General features: G+C 43.5%; 1 protein-coding gene across 3 annotated transcripts in view; it reads right to left on the bottom strand.

Moving 5' to 3' along the window:
- Window positions 1-6530, bottom strand: part of LOC129860364 (retinoic acid receptor alpha-like) — a 221807-nt gene extending 215277 nt beyond the window's left edge. For 2 of the 3 annotated variants that reach the window (XM_055930705.1, XM_055930704.1), the window contains exon 1: window positions 6321-6530. The gene's annotated coding sequence lies outside the window, so the exon portion shown is untranslated. The remainder of the gene's footprint in view (window positions 1-6320) is intronic. The other variant, XM_055930707.1, reaches the window with a different exon arrangement.
- Window positions 6531-17648: the final 11118 nt, after the last annotated feature.

Below are 17648 nucleotides of genomic sequence, written 5' to 3'. Positions count from 1 at the left end.
ATGGAAACCGAGCGAGTGACTGACATGAGATGAAAACTACCAAAGCGCTACCACATTTCACAATTGCACCTTGTGGATTCTACTTTTACACATCTCAACAGTTAGCTGAAAGTCTGACAGAGTTCCCGCAGTGTGCCTATTGAGTATGGCTGGGCTGTCACTGGTAATGAAGTGGTTTCACTGCCTGCCTGGACTGACTGGGAGGAGAATGAGCCTGGCTTTTTACAGCAGTGTGGATGTACTCAGAAGAAGCAATTGATACCATTGTTTTATGGAGAGGGCGGTGATTAACTAACGACAAAAGAGCTCTTTCACTGGAAATGTCAGCCGCCAAGTTAAGAGACTGTCCGACTGGGCAAAAAGAGTCTGTGGAAAAATTTTATGGAATTGTATGACACTGCCACAATATCCCCACACAAATTGTGAAACACAATAAGTCTCATGTGGTAAAAAAAAGATTTGGCCGACAGCGTGTATATGTAAGACAATGCCAGACCAATGTGAAATGTACCATAATAGACAGTATGAACGCAGTAACACAATTCAAAGTAGCCTAAGTATTCAACCACCTTCTATAAAAACAGTCCTCAAAATGGATTGACAGACAAAGTTAATGTTAAACTTTGGCTTTGTCTTTCTCACAGAGATCAGAGAAACAATACCATGTAGGCTAAATCTGATCATAATCTCAAGGTCTAAATCAATAGTCTTTTCAATCACATCCAATACAATAATAGCTCAGTGATCAGTCTTAAGCTTAGCCTCATTTAAAAAGAAAACTGACCTAAATCTTCAGGAATATTATACTGGTGAGGGACCTCAAATATAACCGATTATCCATTCTAGGCTGTTTCTTCCTGATTAGATTATACAATAGCCGATAATATTAAGGTCTCACAGCAGCCTCCTTGCATTTCTCAGATAACACAATGGCCTTGGTCTCTAAGTTCCAAATCTGAGATTTAGGTACAGTTGAAGTCGGAAGTTTACATACACCTTAGCCAAATACATTGAAACTCAGTTTCTCACAATTCCTGACATTTAATCCCAGTAAAAATGCAATGTTTTAGGTCAGTTAGGGTCACCACTTAATTTTAAGAATGTGAAATGTCAGAATAATAGTAGAGAGAATTATTTATTTCATCACATTCCCAGTGGGTCAGAAGTTTACCTACACTCAATTAGTATTTGGTAGCATTGCCTACAAAATGTTTAACTTGGGTCAAACATTTCAGGTAGCCTTCCACAAAATATTAGGTGAATTTTGGCACATTCCTCCTGACAGAGCTGATGTAACTGAGTCAGGTGTGTAGGCCTCCTTGCTCGCACACGCTTTTTCCGTTCTGCCCACAATAATTCTATAGGATTGAGGTCAGGGCTTTGTGATGGCCACTCCAATACCTTGACTTTGTTGTCCTTAAGCCATTTTGCCACAACTTTGGAAGTATGCTTGGGGTCATTGTCCATTTGGAAGACCCATTTGTGACCAAGCTTTAACTTCTTGACTGATGTCTGGAGATGTTGCTTCAATATAACCACACAATTTCCCTTCCTCATGGTGCCATCTATTTTGTGAAGTGCACCAGTCCTTCCTGCAGCAAAGCACCCCCACAACATGCTGCCACCCCTGTGCTTCATGTTTGGGATGGTGTTCTTTAGCTTGCAAGCCTCCCCCTTTTTCCTACAAACATAACGATGGTCATTATGGCCAAACAATTTTTGTATCAGACCAGAGGACATTTCTCTAAAAGTACAATCTTTGTCCCTATATGCAGTTGCAAACCGTAGTCTGGCTTTTTTAATGGCAGTTTTGGAGCAGTGGCTTCTTCCTTGCTAAGCAGCCTTTCAGGTTGTCGATATAGGACTCGTTTTACTGTGGATATAGATACTTTTGTACCCGTTTCCTCCAGCATCTTCACAAGGTCCTTTGCTGTTGTTCTGGGATTGATTTGCACTTTTCGCACCAAAGTACATTCATCTCCAGGAGACAGAACACGTCTCCTTCCTGAGTGGTATGACAGCTGCGTTGTCCCATGGTGTTTATACTTGCGTACCATTGCTTGTACAGATGAACGTGGTACCTTCAGGCATTTGGAAATTGCTCCCAAGGATGAACCAGACTTGTGGAGGTCTACAATTGTTTTTCTGAGGCCTTAGCTGATTTCTTTTGATTTCCCTGTGATGTCAAGCAAAGAGGCACTGAGTTTGAAGGTAGGCCTTGAAATACAGCCACAGGAACACCTCCAATTCACTCAAATGATGTCAATTAGCCTATCAGAAGCTTCTAAAGCCATGACATAATTTTCTGGAATTATCCAAGCTGTTTAAAGGCACAGTCAACTTAGTGTGTCAACTTCTGACCCACCGAAATTGTGATCGTGAATTAAGTCAAATAATCTGTCTGTAAACAATTGTCGGAAAAATGACCTGTGTCATGCACAAAGTAGATGTCCTAACCGACTTGCCAAAACGATAGTGTGCTAAGAAGAAATGTGTGGAGTGGTTCCGACTTCAACTGTATATTAGAATTTCAACGAGGTGAGGTGCCCTGCCACTAAGACTTAAATGAAGTGGAGTTATTCTACTACTCTGACCTAATTGCTCTCTCTCTCCCTCATGAACACGGGAGAGCTGTGCACGCCGACATGTAATGATTATTTAATACCATCAAAGCCATAAAGGGAGAAATAAAAGGAGTCAATATAAAGGGGGGGGGGTTGACTTAACCCTTTCATCGTGCACAGGGAGGACTAGGAGAGCAGGGAAACAAACAGTGGACTGAGACAGAATCAGTATGTGTGAGCTGGCCTGTCAAACCCCCATCAGCCTGGCTGACTAGAGCTCCCATATCCCTACATCACAGGGGCTTTACTTCCCCAATCCACTCTTCACCCCTGCTAGCGGCTCCCACCCTCCTCCTCCTCTCAGTCTTTTCCCACACTCACCCCACTCCCAAAAGCAGCGGCTATGTCAGCAAGCACCACGGCCAAAACGACTATAACCTTGCAATTTATTTCTACTCATTCAGCAAGAGTGGCAATAGCAAAGAAACAACTTTCTCCAAACACAGAAACCAACATGTCTTGAAAAACAACTAAAGAGAGACGGAAGACTGACACCACACTACTGCTCATTATAACAAACCCCAAATGTCTGATGTCTTTTTTTTTTTTTTTTCATAACAGGCATCCGAAGCCTCAGCTCTCGAAACTGTGGTTTCACTCAGATCTGAGCTCCTCGCTCCTGAAATAAAACCCACACAACTCTGGCGTCTCGGCGAGTGAGTGGGTCGACTCGGGTTGAGGCATTTACCGTTTAGCGAGGGCCTCGTGACATCTCTGGGGTAACCCTGCCATTGTGGGGGACCCGTCTCATCTGTCACAACCCGATGAGTTTCTCCTGCACAGTCTCAGCCTTGTGAGGCAGGCAAACACCGGTTCAACTGAACACAAGGGACAGACAGGGCTGTGGTAAGGCTACTCACCACTATGGACCTCTGCTAACCGAACTTCAAATGTGTTGAGATTTCCTTTTTGGTATAAACTCTATACCAAATTGAAATGGACGCTCTTACACTACAATCAGTCGTGCAAACATCTCTGCCTACCCCTGAACCACACCACATTGCTAGGAGTCTTGCTCCCCACATCTTGTTAGACATGGGTGTGTTTGGCAGACAGGCCAACTATTTAGCTACAGTATCATTTGAACTCCTTTAAACCCCATCTCTTTACCTTCAACACGAATCTACAGATAGTAAAAAGGCCAGTTTTAGGAATAACACTGGGCATTTCCAAATACAAATCAGCAGCTCTGTGGGATACACATCTCATGTCCTGCAGTAAAGGTCTCCAAATGGGAACGCTCTCCCACCATCCTCCAATAACCCATCTCAGGTCATCCGGCAAAAACGATTTGTTCCAAAGGTTACAAGAAGACAGAAAATGTCAGCCCATGTGAAAAATAAATTGCCAGGAGCTTTTGAGTCACTATCATGTTTTTCAGAGCGAAGTCAAAGAATATTTTCCTTTCCAGTGTCACACTTGACTTTATCATTTTGAAGAGGAAGGAGAAGAGGGGGAGCCAAGAGCCATCGCATCCATTGTGATGACACATTTACCGCCATGTGAAACCAAGTCGTGTGAGGCTTCTAAGTCTAACTGGCATCGCTCACACAAGAAGGAAACAAACTTTACGTAGAACACAAGTCACTCAGAAACACTCTGGACTTGTGAAAAAGCAGTTCACTCTTCTGCCTCTAATTATATCTGCATGCAAAATACTGTACTTGGCTATACAATAGACTTTTCTGCTATTCCAAAAACACATTGTACGGTCTAACCCTCAAACTTAGAATAGACAACCAACCAAAAAGAACATGTCTGCCCTAGCATAGACAGAGTATCTGCCACAAGAGAAGCTGATGAACACAATGGATGTGCCTGCAAGGCTGAAGTTGGGCGGGCTGGCTGGCTCTGCTCTGATGTGTGTCCATACGGCATACTGTAGCCTATTAGTTAAACAAACTCCTAACACAGTGACCACATCTCAGATCCTGTTGCCCTTGAGGGGAGAACGGCGAACCCAAGTATGATTGGACCGTTGACGTACACAGGGTACCAGACCAGTGTGTAGGTTAAATCCCTCACCTGGGGCCCATCATGAGTTGATGACACAGCAGATAAAACTTCTATGATTGTATCATTTTCAACAGACCTGAAGGAACGAAAGCCAAGGGCAGTTATTATTACATAACAGTACCTTTCAGGATTAGCCCACTATAGTGGGGCTCCCCGAGTGGCGCAGCGGTCTAAGGAACTGCATCTCAGTGCTAGAGGCATCACTACAGACCCTGGTTCAATTACAATCTGCATCACACCTGGCTGTGATTGGGAGTCCCATAGGATGGCGCACAATTAGCCCAGTGTAGTCCGGGTTAGGGTTTGGCCAGGGTAGGCAGTCATTGTAAATAAGAAATGTGCTTAACTGACTTGCCTAGTTAAATAAAATAAAAGTGAAATAGTGATAGTCGTAACAGTTGTGAACGTACTGCTTGGTTAGGTTAGAACTGACTAGGGCATATCCAGCTATGGCTACGGCACAACACGCATCTGTGATTCACACCATGAGGAGAGGTGACAGGGTGGGAAAATCCTCAGACACACCAAATTTCCCACTCAGCAACTAAGCCTCCAATGCATCTTGCTCTGAATGTCACAGGTTTTCTGTAGAAAAGGGCACATACCTTTTTCACAACAAAAAAAAACACAGTAGTTTGGTGTGCACATCACACAGCCAGTCTTGGACAGAGCAATGGAATAATCCATATAAATGCATTATTTTATAAATCAATCATGCACCATAAAATATCTTAACACAGTGATTAGGCTACCTAATCATACAGAAACACAAAACGAAGTATTATTACAGATCTAAATAATAACGTTTTTTTTTTATGACTTAACAATAAATTTGCAAGAAATTGGTAATTATATAATTTTTGGCCATATCCTAAATCGGCAACATGCACTGTAATGTTAATAATCATGTCATAGGTATTATGACATTTAATTTGTCAGCTGCTCCTCTGAAGGCATATTATCTTGGGGGAAAACTGCATCAAATGTGTAAAGAAATTGGGGGTTACTGTCAGTGTGGCTTACAGTCATTTGCTGAAATAAAAACACTTGAGCACGCGGCTTTTGGGATTGATTAACATCGATATTCCACTGTCTTGGCGTTCCATAGATGGCTCGCAATGAAGCAATAAATTGTGTGCAAAAGAAACTATAGGGGTTTAGCAATCTGTGAGCTACACTCATATCATGGTAAATACAGTGAAAAGTTTACAAACTGGTTGACCTAGCTACAAGAATTGGCGATGTAAATATCGAGTCAACTGTCAGCCTGTCAAAATGCGGTTAGCTGCTAGCCAAATCGCTACTTATCGCTTGATGATGCTTACATTGAGATTTTATTGCTTGGTCCATTTCATTCATGCGAAAATAATACGGCAAATTGATAAAATAACTGTTTTGCTATCTAATTAGAGAAGCCACCCTACGTGTTGATAGTGTAGCCAGTGTCAATCACGAGATTCATAACGAAATCTCACATCCCGCCGAACTGACGTGCATGAAATCGTATAAAGTTCGTGCACAAAATAAACGCAACTGGAAATACGGTTGTCGTCGGGCTGAAAGGAGTTCAATTGTTTGTGACAGTTGCCTGTTGGCTTATGTTAATTTTGACCTGGACCGCACACTGTCCAAATGTTGACAAGGTAAGCCACCTCAAATAACAAGTGTCACATCAAATACCTTGGACCTGTTGCCTTCTCCTCCTGGTTCCGTGGTTGGTGGAAGTTGCGCCTAGTATAATTGTTTCGATACTCTCTCCACAGTTTTTGAGTGTAAAACATTTAGCAGTGGATAACTACCGGTGTCGAGCCAAACTACCCTCCGGCAATTTGTCGATGAGAGGCGGTGAACCGAGAAGTTGAGAAGAGCTTTTGCAGCGGACCCATTGAAGTCACGTGCTCCGGCAGTGAAATTCAACACCACCCTCTCGCTCCGCCCCTTCTCCATTTATGGGGTGGTCCGCTGTCCTGTAAAAGGGATACTTCAGGATTGTGGCCAGTTTGTAATCTTAAAACCAAGGAAAAAAGTTACACTATATATACAAAAGTATGTGGACACCCCTTCAAATTAGTGGATTCGGCTATTCCAGCCATACCCGTTGCTGACAGGTGTATAAAACAGCCATGCAATCTCCATAGAAACATAGAAACATTGGCAGTAGAATGGCCTTACTGAAGAGCTCAGTGACTTTCAACGTGGCGCTGTCATAGGATACCACCTTTCCAACAAGTCAGTTCATCAAATTACTGCCCTGCTAGAGCTGCCCTGATCAACTGTAAATGCTGTTATGTTGACGTGGAAACAACTAGAAGCGACAACGGCTCAGCCGTGGAGTGGTAGGCCACAGAAGTTTACAGTAGCTCGTAAAAATAATCTGTCCTTGGTTGCAACACTCACTACTGAGTTCCGAACTGCCTCTGCTTCATGAAATGGGTTTCCATGGCCAAGCAGCCGCACACAAACCTAGATCACTATGCGTAATGTCGGTGGGAGTGGTGTAAAGCTCGCCATCATTGGATCACGCGTCATCATCTGGCAGTCCGACGCTACCTGCACCAATGCATAGTGCCAACTGTAAAGTTTGGTGGAGGAATAATGGTCTTGGGCTGTTTTTCATGGTTTGGGCTAGGCCCCTTAGTTCCAGTGAAGGGAAATCTTAATGCTACAGCATACAATGACATTCTAGACGATTCTATGCTTCCAACTTTGTGGTAACGGTTTGGGGAAGGAAGGCCCTTTCCTATTTCACCATGACAATACCCCCGTGCACAAAGCGAGGTCCGTACAGAAATGTTTTGTCGAGATCGGTGTGGAAGAACTTGACTGGCCTGCACAGAGCCCTGACCTCAACCCCATCAAACACTTTTTGGATGAATTGGAACACAGACTGCAAGCCAGGCCTAATCACCCGACCTCACTAATGCTGTTGTGGTTGAATGGAAGCAAGTCCCAGCAGCAATGTTCCAACATCTAGTGGAAAGCCTTCCCAGAAAAATGGAGGCTATTATAGCAGCAAAGGTGGGACCATCTCCATATTAATGCCCATGATTTTGGAATGAGATGTTCAGCAAGCAGGTGTCCACATACATTTGGTAATGTAGTGTATCTCATTTTTATTTATTTTTTAAATAACTAGGCACGTCAGTTAAGAACAAATTCTTATTTACAATGACGGCCTAGGAACAGTAGGTTAACTGCCTTGTTCAGGGGCAGAACAACATATTTTTACCTTGTCAGCTCAGGTATTCGATCTAGCAACCTTTTGGGTACTGGCCCAATGCTCTAACCACTAGGCTACCTGTTCAGCCATTCCTGTGCTTGAAAATCAATGGGGAATAGGGTTTTGGGATAAACAAAGAAAAATAAGGTCTGAGGTTCTATGAGATAATACCAGTCAGTTAACCTTGATGAATATGAATATGTGGACAACTACAAATACCTAGGTGTCTGGTTAGACTGTAAACTCGACTTCCAGACTTACATTAAGCATCTCCAATCCAAAATTAAATCTAGAATCAGCTTCCTATTTCGCAACAACGCTTACTTCACTCATGCTGCCAAACATACCCTCGAAAACTGACTATCCTACCGATCCTTGACTTCGGCGATGTCATTTACAAAATAGCCTCCAACACTCTACTCAGCAAATTGGATGAAGTCTATCACAGTGTCATCTGTTTTGTCACCAAAGCCCCATATACTACCCACTATTACGACCTGTATGCTCTCGTTGCCTGGCCCTTGCTTCATATTCGTCGCCAAACCCACTGGCTCCAGGTCATCTATAAATCTTTGCTAGGTAAAGCCTCGCCTTATCTCAGCTCACTGGTCACCATAGCAGCACTCACGCGTAGCACGCACTCCAGCAGGTATATTTCACTGGTCACCCCCAAAGCCAATTCCTCCTTCGCCCGCCTTTCCTTCCAGTTCTCTGCTGCCAATGACTGGAACGAACTGCAAACATCACTGAAGCTGGAGACTCATATCTCCCTCACTAGCTTTAATCTTGCCACTAGGGGGGTGCCATTTCGACATAGCACAAATTGGTCTCCAAATTAAACTGCCTCGTACTCAATTCTTGCTCGTACAATATGCATATTATTATTACTATTGGATAGAAAACACTCTCTAGTTTCTAAAACCGTTTGAATTATGTCTGTAAGTGAAAGAGAACTGGATTTAGAGCACTTTTCCTATGTCTGTGTGAGAATGGCAAATTTTCTCATCTGCTCTGAGACCTGTCTTTAATTTTGCCTGTCTTCTATTGGTTGAGATGCACTGCATACGCCTTCCCCTGGTTGTTAGCGAATAGGGGGAGTTGAAATGGAGTTTCTACGCAGTTCAGAAAGTTGATAAATTGGTTGGAACCGAGGTGTCCAGCCTTTTGGTCCTTCGCGCTGACGCAAAGAGGGTCTTGGCATGTCTTTTTAGAACGTCTGGTTTTAGAAACTAGAAATATCCGGCTCTGTTTTTATTCGATATGGGCTTTAAAGACATCATAATCTTGTTATTTTAAACCGATTTATTTCAGTTTATGTCAGTATATTGCAATTTTCGGGCATTTCATTTTCTGACATTGTATTGAGTTGGGTGTCTCTCTCTCGAATGCCATTGTGTACTGCTAATTGCAGTCGAAGGAAAACGTCGAAGGAAACATTCTCCAACCCAGCAACGATTATTTTGGCCAACGGACAACTTTCCCAAGATTCTGATGGGAGTTCAGCTAATAGTAAGTACTATTTATGCTGATAATTCGTTGTTCTGTTGAAAAAGTAAAATGCATAAGACGACATTATTTTCCATGTAGCCTTGCGCTATCGCACCCTGTATTGCACCCAGTATTGCGCAGTAAGGTTAATTTTAAAAATGTAATTCAGCGATTGCATTAAGAACTAATTTGTTTTTCATATGCTGTCCACCCTGTATTTTCTAGTCAAGTTTATGATTATTTATTGGACTGTCATCTGAAGAATTCTGAGGTTAGTGAAAAAAATATTATTTTGGTGGTGAATACGTTATCGCTATGTTTGGCTGGAATCAGTGCTGTTGTTTGGTTTGCTACTGTGCTAAGCTAATATAACGTTATATTGTGTTTTCGCTGTAAAACACTTAGAACATCTGAAATATTGTCTGGATTCACAAGATCTGTGTCTTTCAATTGCTGTACGCTGTGTATTTTTAAGAAATGTTTTATGATGAGTAATTAGGTAATACACGTTGCTCTCTCTAGTTATTCTAGTCGATTTGTGATGGTGGCTGCAATGGTAAACTATGATTTATACCTGAAATATGCACATTTTTCTAACAAAACATATGCTATACAATAAATACGTTATCAGACTGTCATCTGATGAGGTACTTTCTTGGTTAGTGGCTATTTATATCTTTATTTGGCCGAATTTGTGATAGCTACTGATGCAGTAAGAAATGGTGGAGCAAAAAAAAAGTTGTCTTTTGCTAAAGTGGTTAGCTAATAGATTTACATATTTTGTCTTCCCTGTAAAACATTTTAAAAATCAGAAATGATGGCTTTATTCACAAGATCTGTATCTTTCATTTGGTGTCTTGGACTTGTGGTTTCATGAACATTTTATTATATGATATCCCTGTGGCTTTAGGCTAGGCTATGCTAGGGGGGGATCCCGGATCCGGGTTTTGTAGGCGTTAGAGGTTATTAAGCACCAGCTGTCAGAGCAGCTCATAGATCACTGTACCTGTACATAGCCCATCCAACTACCTCATCCCCATACTGTTATCTATTTTATTTATTTTGCTCCTTTGCACCCCAGTATCTCTACTTGTACACTCATCTTCTGCACATCTATCACTCCAGTGTTTAATTGCTATATTGTAATATTTTCGCCACTATGGCCTATGTATTGCCTTACCTCCGTTATCCTACGTCATTTGCACACACTGTATATAGACCTTTTCTATTGTATTATTGACTATGTTTGTTTATTCCATGTGTAACTCTGTGTTGTTGTTTGTTTTGCACTGCTTTGCTTAATCTTGGCCAGGTCGCAGTAAATGAGAACTTGTTCTCAACTAGCCTACCTGGTTAAATAAAGGTGAAATTAAAAAATAATTATTATAAAGCCTTCATGTGCTTTATGTGTTTTTTCTTATTACATGAATGCTTCAAAATTCACAAAAAGTGACTTCAGCTGATGAAGATTATCTCATAGAACAAAACTCCTACGATTTCCTAAGCCTGTGTTTACCACATACCTTCTTTTTCCAAAAACCCTATAAAAACGCCATTCATTTCTACATAGGCGTTTGTCCTACGAGCCATGGCGGAGTTAGTGCCTACAAAAAGACGCCATTACTATCTCTCTCTATTTGACCCTTTATCCACTTCCCCAGAGTCAGATGACCTCGTGGATAGCATTTGTATGTCCCTGTGTACAGTATGAAGGAAGTTAGAGGTACTGTACTTTCATGAGCCAATGTTAACTAGCATTAACGCAATGACTAGAAATGGTATCCAATCCACGGGTTCATCTGACTCTGGGGAAGTAGATGAAGGGGCCTCATTACCAAAATCACAAAGTGTCCCTCAGATGTGCAGACAGTTTTTCTTTCATGGTATTATCACAAATTGTATAGATATTTGTATTTATAAAAATCTTCAATATTATCTTATGATTTTGTACTGAAATTGGAAAAAGCAAACATTTATGATTATATTACTATTTCATACTTACAAGTTGTCAGATAATGACATATCATGAAAACATTTTGCTTTGATATAGCACATTTACAAAATAAAGAAAAACAACTTTGATTATATTATCAATTGAATAACATGTTATTGCATTTATCGTCTTGGTAGATAAAGATGTGTATTATATCGACAGTCAGATTTAAATTAGAGATGGACAAGCCATTTTTCTGTGTTTAACCTCTACAATATATCTTGGCACAGCATCCCTTTATAGTACAAAGACTGTAATTGAATTGAATTAGGTATGGTGTATTGGGAGTCAGCTGAGCATTATTTGTTGTGTGAACAGTGGAGGGAAAGGACACATTTGTTTCTGCCCTTCAGGTTTGTTTGTTTATTTGTTGCTTTCCATGTCAAAACCTACTGCCAGAATTTAGAACATTATGTGAGAGGTTGCATTTTTGGACACACTGGAACACACCACAGTCATTGAGATACTATACTTATCCCCCATTGCAACCCACCGCAAAGTTGACTGTTTGTCTCCTTCCCTGCAAGCTTTGTATTGCGGGCGGCTATTCCCTGTCTTTCCTGGATGTTTTTCCAATGCCCACGAGGCTGCTGCAACAATGCTGTGAGTGGCACTGAGCTGTGTCAACTGTCACACATCAGCACAGAAGTGAGGAATGCTGTGCTGGGGGTGACGTGGGGGGACACAGTCGTATGCGAGGACTGAGGACTCAGAGCAGAGTAAAAGGCCTTCAAATGCTCAAAGTGTGTTTTGGTGCAATTGGTTACTGTCAAAATAGAGACTATGAGTGTGAGCAGATTTAGGCCTATTTCACAGGATTTTTTAAAATTATTCTTATTTTTGGCAGGTGAAATTAGGCCCTGGCTTGTTATCTTTATGTTCACAGATCTATGAAGAGTATACTTCCCTTTGCCTGCAGACAGACTGTGGGACTTTACTTTATTGGCAGCCATAGCTGCTGTGTTCCCTCGAGGCGGGTGTCCTTGGTACAGCTGCATTCTGGATGTGCAGTCAAGCTTATCATCTAATGTTAGGCGGAGCGCAGTACTGTATCTTAATACTGGACTTATTGTATGGTACTGAACAGCTCCTATTTCGGTATTAGTTCAGTGAATGACCATAAGGAAGATATGTCACGCCGTGCATGTTTTATGCATGCTTTGCATAATCAACTTTACACAAAAAAAGGGTTCTCAGGGATATCAAGCATAGTACAGTGAGTTATGTAGTGCATATTTCATGTCGTGCTTTATATAACCTACTATACACAAGGGAGAAATCATGGGTTTGACATAGTTGAGAGCTCAAAGGCTGCAAATTTGCATCGCATCTTTTAAAGCATCACACCTGATGTCACAAGGAGTGACACAGCTGTCTGTAAAGGTTGACTCTGTGATTTATGTATGCCAAGGTATGCATGTATTTGGCCTGTATAGCATGACATTTTTGCTGACTATCACTGAGGCTGCGTTTTTCTAAAGCGGCAGGCTGAAATTATTTCAGGCTGGCTACGATTCGTCATTCACTCTACACATTGTGAACACTCATCCTTTTAGCATCAAGAATACGACCCTTTAAGAGGCATGACATGCATGGCGCTGAAAGAGTCTTCACAGTGCTATCCTGATCCTGGAAAGCCTCCTGTGAAATGGATGGGTCACAAAAACATTTGCTCCTCGACTCTCCCAGTTCTCCCGGCTTGCCATATTCTTATTTGGGGAAGTGCCAACGAGAGCACAAATAGTGCCAAATACTCCCTGACAACCCAACGTTAGGAGCAGCTCTCAAGATTACCCTCTAAGAGCACGCGCAATGCCGTTGGGGGTAAGCCAATTTAAAATATGATTCACTTTTTTTTTAAAGATAATAATAAATAATAATAATAAAAAACAATTCTTCACATTTTCAAACGGTCCATATAGTAAGTCCCGCGTCCATAGAGACACATACCAGCTCTACTGGTAGTACTGCTACTACCAGCAGTACTACACCTGCACCTGTCGACGATACAAGTTGTTCTGCTTCCACTAGCACACAATGCTAGCATCAGTAATTCTACATTTGTTGTTAGCCCAGCTAGCATGGACACTGACAGTTGTGAATCTGATGCAGCCGAAGAGCTACTTACCCGGGAAAGCAACAGACAGGGACGTTGGACCATCGAAGATGAGCGAATATGGTGAGAACTACATTGATTTGGGGTTCACTTATATTGGGAGTAGTGCCTTTCCTCAGCCACAGTGTGTGCAAAAGTACTATCTCACAACTCGATGAAACCTTCACTTTTTTAACATTTCTCTCCCCAATTGGTAGTAGTTACAGTCTTGTCTCATCGCTGCAACTCCTGTACAGACTCGGGAGAGGCGAAGGTTGAGACCCATGTGTCCTCCGAAACACAACCCAACCAAGCAGCACTGCTTCTTGACACAATGCCCATCCAACCCAGAAGCCAGCCGCACCAATGTGTCAGAGGAAACACTGTACCTGGTCAGCGTGCACTGTGCCCGGCCCTCCACAGGAGTCGCTAGTGCTTGACGATATCCCTGCCAGCCAAACCCTCCCTAACCCAGACGACACTGGGCCAATTGTGCACCGCCCCCATGGACCTCCCGGTCGCAGCCAGCTGCGACAGAGCCTGGACTCGAACCCAGACACTGCGTTGCAGTGCCTTAGACCACTGCGCCACCCGGGAGGCCCGAAACCTTGCACAGACATTTAGAAACAAAACATGCCGATTTGAAAAATAAGCCATGGGAGTTTTTTGAGCGAGAATTAAGACAACTTTCGAGTAGAAAGACATGTATAAAAGCAACAGATACCATTAATAAGAAGGGGCTAGAAGCGTCTTATATGGTGAGCTACCGAGTAGTAGGACAGGCAAGCCCCATACTATAGTGGAGGACTTAATTCTTCCTGCTGCCGCGGATATGTAGCTGGGACAATGCTGGGGGAAAAGGCCAACACAAATTATACAGACAATGCCACTCTGTACCTCCTGTACTCTAACCTTGTTTATGAGCTTTTGCCTGTCCACGACCATTACCGGGCATCAATGACATTACGATCAAAAAGCGGTACCCTCTACCACTCCTCTCCTTTCAAACCTCTCCAGGGGGCTACCATATTTTCCAAACTGGACCTTCGGAATGCCTACAACCTTGTTCGGATACTCGAAGGAGACGAGTGGAAGACGGCTTTCAACACTGCCAGTGGACACTGAGGAGCTGGTCAAGCCGTTTGGACTCTGTCTTCCAGGCCCTGGTCAACGATGTTCTCCGGGACATGTTGAACCGTTTTGTTTTTGTCTACCTCAACGATATCCTGGTTTTCTCTCGTTCTACCCAGGAACACATTCTCCATGTTTGACAAGTCCTTCAGCGCCTCCTGGAAATCAGTTGTTTGTAAAAGCTGAGAAGTGTGAGTTCCATCTCTCCACTATCTCCTTTCTGGGATACATCATCGCTGAAGAGAATGTTCAGATGGATCCGGAAAAGGTGAGAGCGGTGGTGGAATGGCCACAGCCCACGTCCAGGTTGCAGCTACAACGGTTTCTGGGGTTCGCTAATTTCTACCGCCGTTTCATTCGGGGCTACAGCAACCTGGCGGCCCCCCTCTCTGCACTCACCTCTCCTAAGGAACTGTTCACATGGTCTCCAGCAGCGGACAAGGCTTTTGGGGATCTAAAGCCGCGATTCACTACTGCCTCCATCCTCATCCACCCGGACCTGACTCATCAGTTTGTGGTTGAGGTTGACGCTTCCGAATGTGGGAGAAGGGGCCGTCCTTTTCCAGTGATCCGGCTAACCGAATGTTCATTCCTGATTCGGCCAAGCCTCAGGTCCTGGAATGGGCTCACTCTTCCAGGCTTACTTGTCATCCTGGGGCTCATCGTACCCTGGCTTTCCTACGACAATGCTTCCGGTGGCCCACCATGGCTCCTGATGTCTCGGTCTTCGTCGCCGCATGCATGGTGTGCGCTCAAAGCAAGACTCCATGGCAAGCTCCGCCTGGCCTCCTTCAGCTACTCCCAGGCCCTCATCACGGACTTTCACCGCCGGCACCCCGGTTAGCCAGGTGTGCACCCAGGTAGGACACCAGGTGGCGCCCCGAGAGAGGGGGGAGGGGTACTGTCACGCCCTGATCTGTTTCATCTGTCTTTGATTGTCTCCACCCACCTCCAGGTATTACCCGTTTTTCCCATTAGTCCCTGGGTATTTATTCCGGTGTTCTCTGTTTGTCTGTTGCCAGTTTGTCTTGTCAAGTCAACCAGTGTGTTTTTCTGTGCTCCTGCTTTTTCTTATCTCTTTTGCTAGTTCTTCCAGTTTTGACCCTTGCCTGCCTTGACTCTGAACCCACCTGCCTGACCATACTGCCTCTCCTGACCTCGAGCCTGCCTGCCACTCTGTACCTCCTGGACTCTGACCTTGTTTACAAGCTTTTTCCTGTCCATGACCATTCTCTTGTCTGCCCCTTGGATTATAATACATATCAGAGACTCAAACCATCTGCCTCCAGTGTCTGCATCTGGGTCTCGCCCTGTGCCCTTATACCATTACGTTTATTGGGTGTGGCAAACCAGGGGGTTTGGCCAAAACGTTTACACAGATCAGACACGGACAGAGTAGGATTAGCTCAGTTTCAAGGGTGTTTATTTGAATAACAAACCAAAAGAAAATAATAGGTCTCCCCCATGAGACCCTCTCCGGGATACAGTCTTCTGGGCTCCGGGTCTTGCTGTAGCCTGTGGGGAACAAAATGTAACTCCCTCCTTTTACCTCTGGTACCGTCCCCAACTATAAGGGAGTAACCTTTCTTCCCCCAGTCCCTTCTCCCATGTGCTGCCCTTCTGGCAGCTTTATGGTACCCATCCAGCTGGTGCGCAATCAGTCTTTGATTACTCACCAACCACAATCAGCCCCAATTAGTCCTGACCGAAGAGCCCGTCGAGACCTGGCACGTCCAGCAGAGGGAGCCATACTTCGTCTGTCATCATGCCTCGACGAGTCTCCCCCTGGTGGCTGACCTGCTGTACACCACAGGGTGGTCAATTAAGGAAGACATCCTCTTCTCCAAACCACTGGAAACCAGTACAAGAGTTGAGTATATTTTTAAAGTACTGGACAGCTTTGTGACATCAAATGGACTTGGCTGGTCAAGATGTGTTGGTATCTGTACTGATCGTGCAAAAGCCATGACAGGTTGACATAGTGGAGTGGTAACATGGATGCAAGCAGTTGCTCCCGACGCCACTTGGGTACACTGCAGCATCCACCAAGAGGCTCTTACTGCCAAGGGAATGCCTGACAGCTTGAAAGACGTGTTGAACGCTACAGTGAAAATGGTTAACTTTGTTAAGCAAGGCCCCTGAACTCTCATGTATTTTCTGCACAAGAGTTTTTACAACATGCAAAAGTGCACTGGTTATCAAGGGGCCAAGTATTGAAATGTTTTTTTAAATTGAGAGACGAGCTTAAAGTTCTCTTTACTGACCATCATTTTCACTTGTCTAACCGCTTGTATGATGCCGAGTTTCTCACACGACTTGTCACGATCGTCGAAATAACATTCGGACCAAGGCGCAGCGTGATATGAGTTCCACATCTTATAATACATGAAATGACCAAAACAATTTTAAAAAACAGCAAACGAAACGTGAAGCTATGGAGTGCTCACAGGCAACTACACATAAACAAGATCCCACAAAAACCAGTGGGGAAATGGCTGCCTAAATATGATCCCCAATCAGAGACAACGCTAAACAGCTGCCTCTGATTGGGAACCATACCAGGCCAACATAGAAATAAAACAACCTAGAATACCCACCTTAGTCACACCCCGACCTAACCAAAATAGAGAATTAACCTGTTGGGGATGGGGGCGCTGTTTAGACTATTTATGCTAATGTGGCTAATTTTTTAAACGGCTTCCCACAAAATCCTTGATCGTACAATATGCATATTATTATTATTATTGGATAGAAAACAGTCTATAGTTTCTATAGGAGTTGAAATTTTGTCTCTAAGTGGAACAGAGCCCATTCTACAGCAATTTCCCTGACATGGAGTCAGATTTGAGAAATGTTGGCCACTTTTCTGAAGTCAGTTAAAAGGGCACTGTCGTTGCTATGACTATACGGACACTTCTTACGTCTTCCCCTGGATGCCTTTACGTGATGACGATTCCAACGGGCTCGATTGCGCGTTCACAGGCCCTACAAATGAAAAAACTCTGAAGCTAGTCATTCTTTGGGAGCTGCGTAACGCGCGTGGAAGACACCGACCCTCTCCTGTTCCAAGCGTTAGTTTAG

This window comes from Salvelinus fontinalis, chromosome 8 (genome assembly GCF_029448725.1).
Source record: "Salvelinus fontinalis isolate EN_2023a chromosome 8, ASM2944872v1, whole genome shotgun sequence".
Classification (NCBI taxonomy): Eukaryota; Metazoa; Chordata; class Actinopteri; order Salmoniformes; family Salmonidae; genus Salvelinus; species Salvelinus fontinalis.
This window is presented reverse-complemented; position numbering and strand designations above follow the sequence as displayed.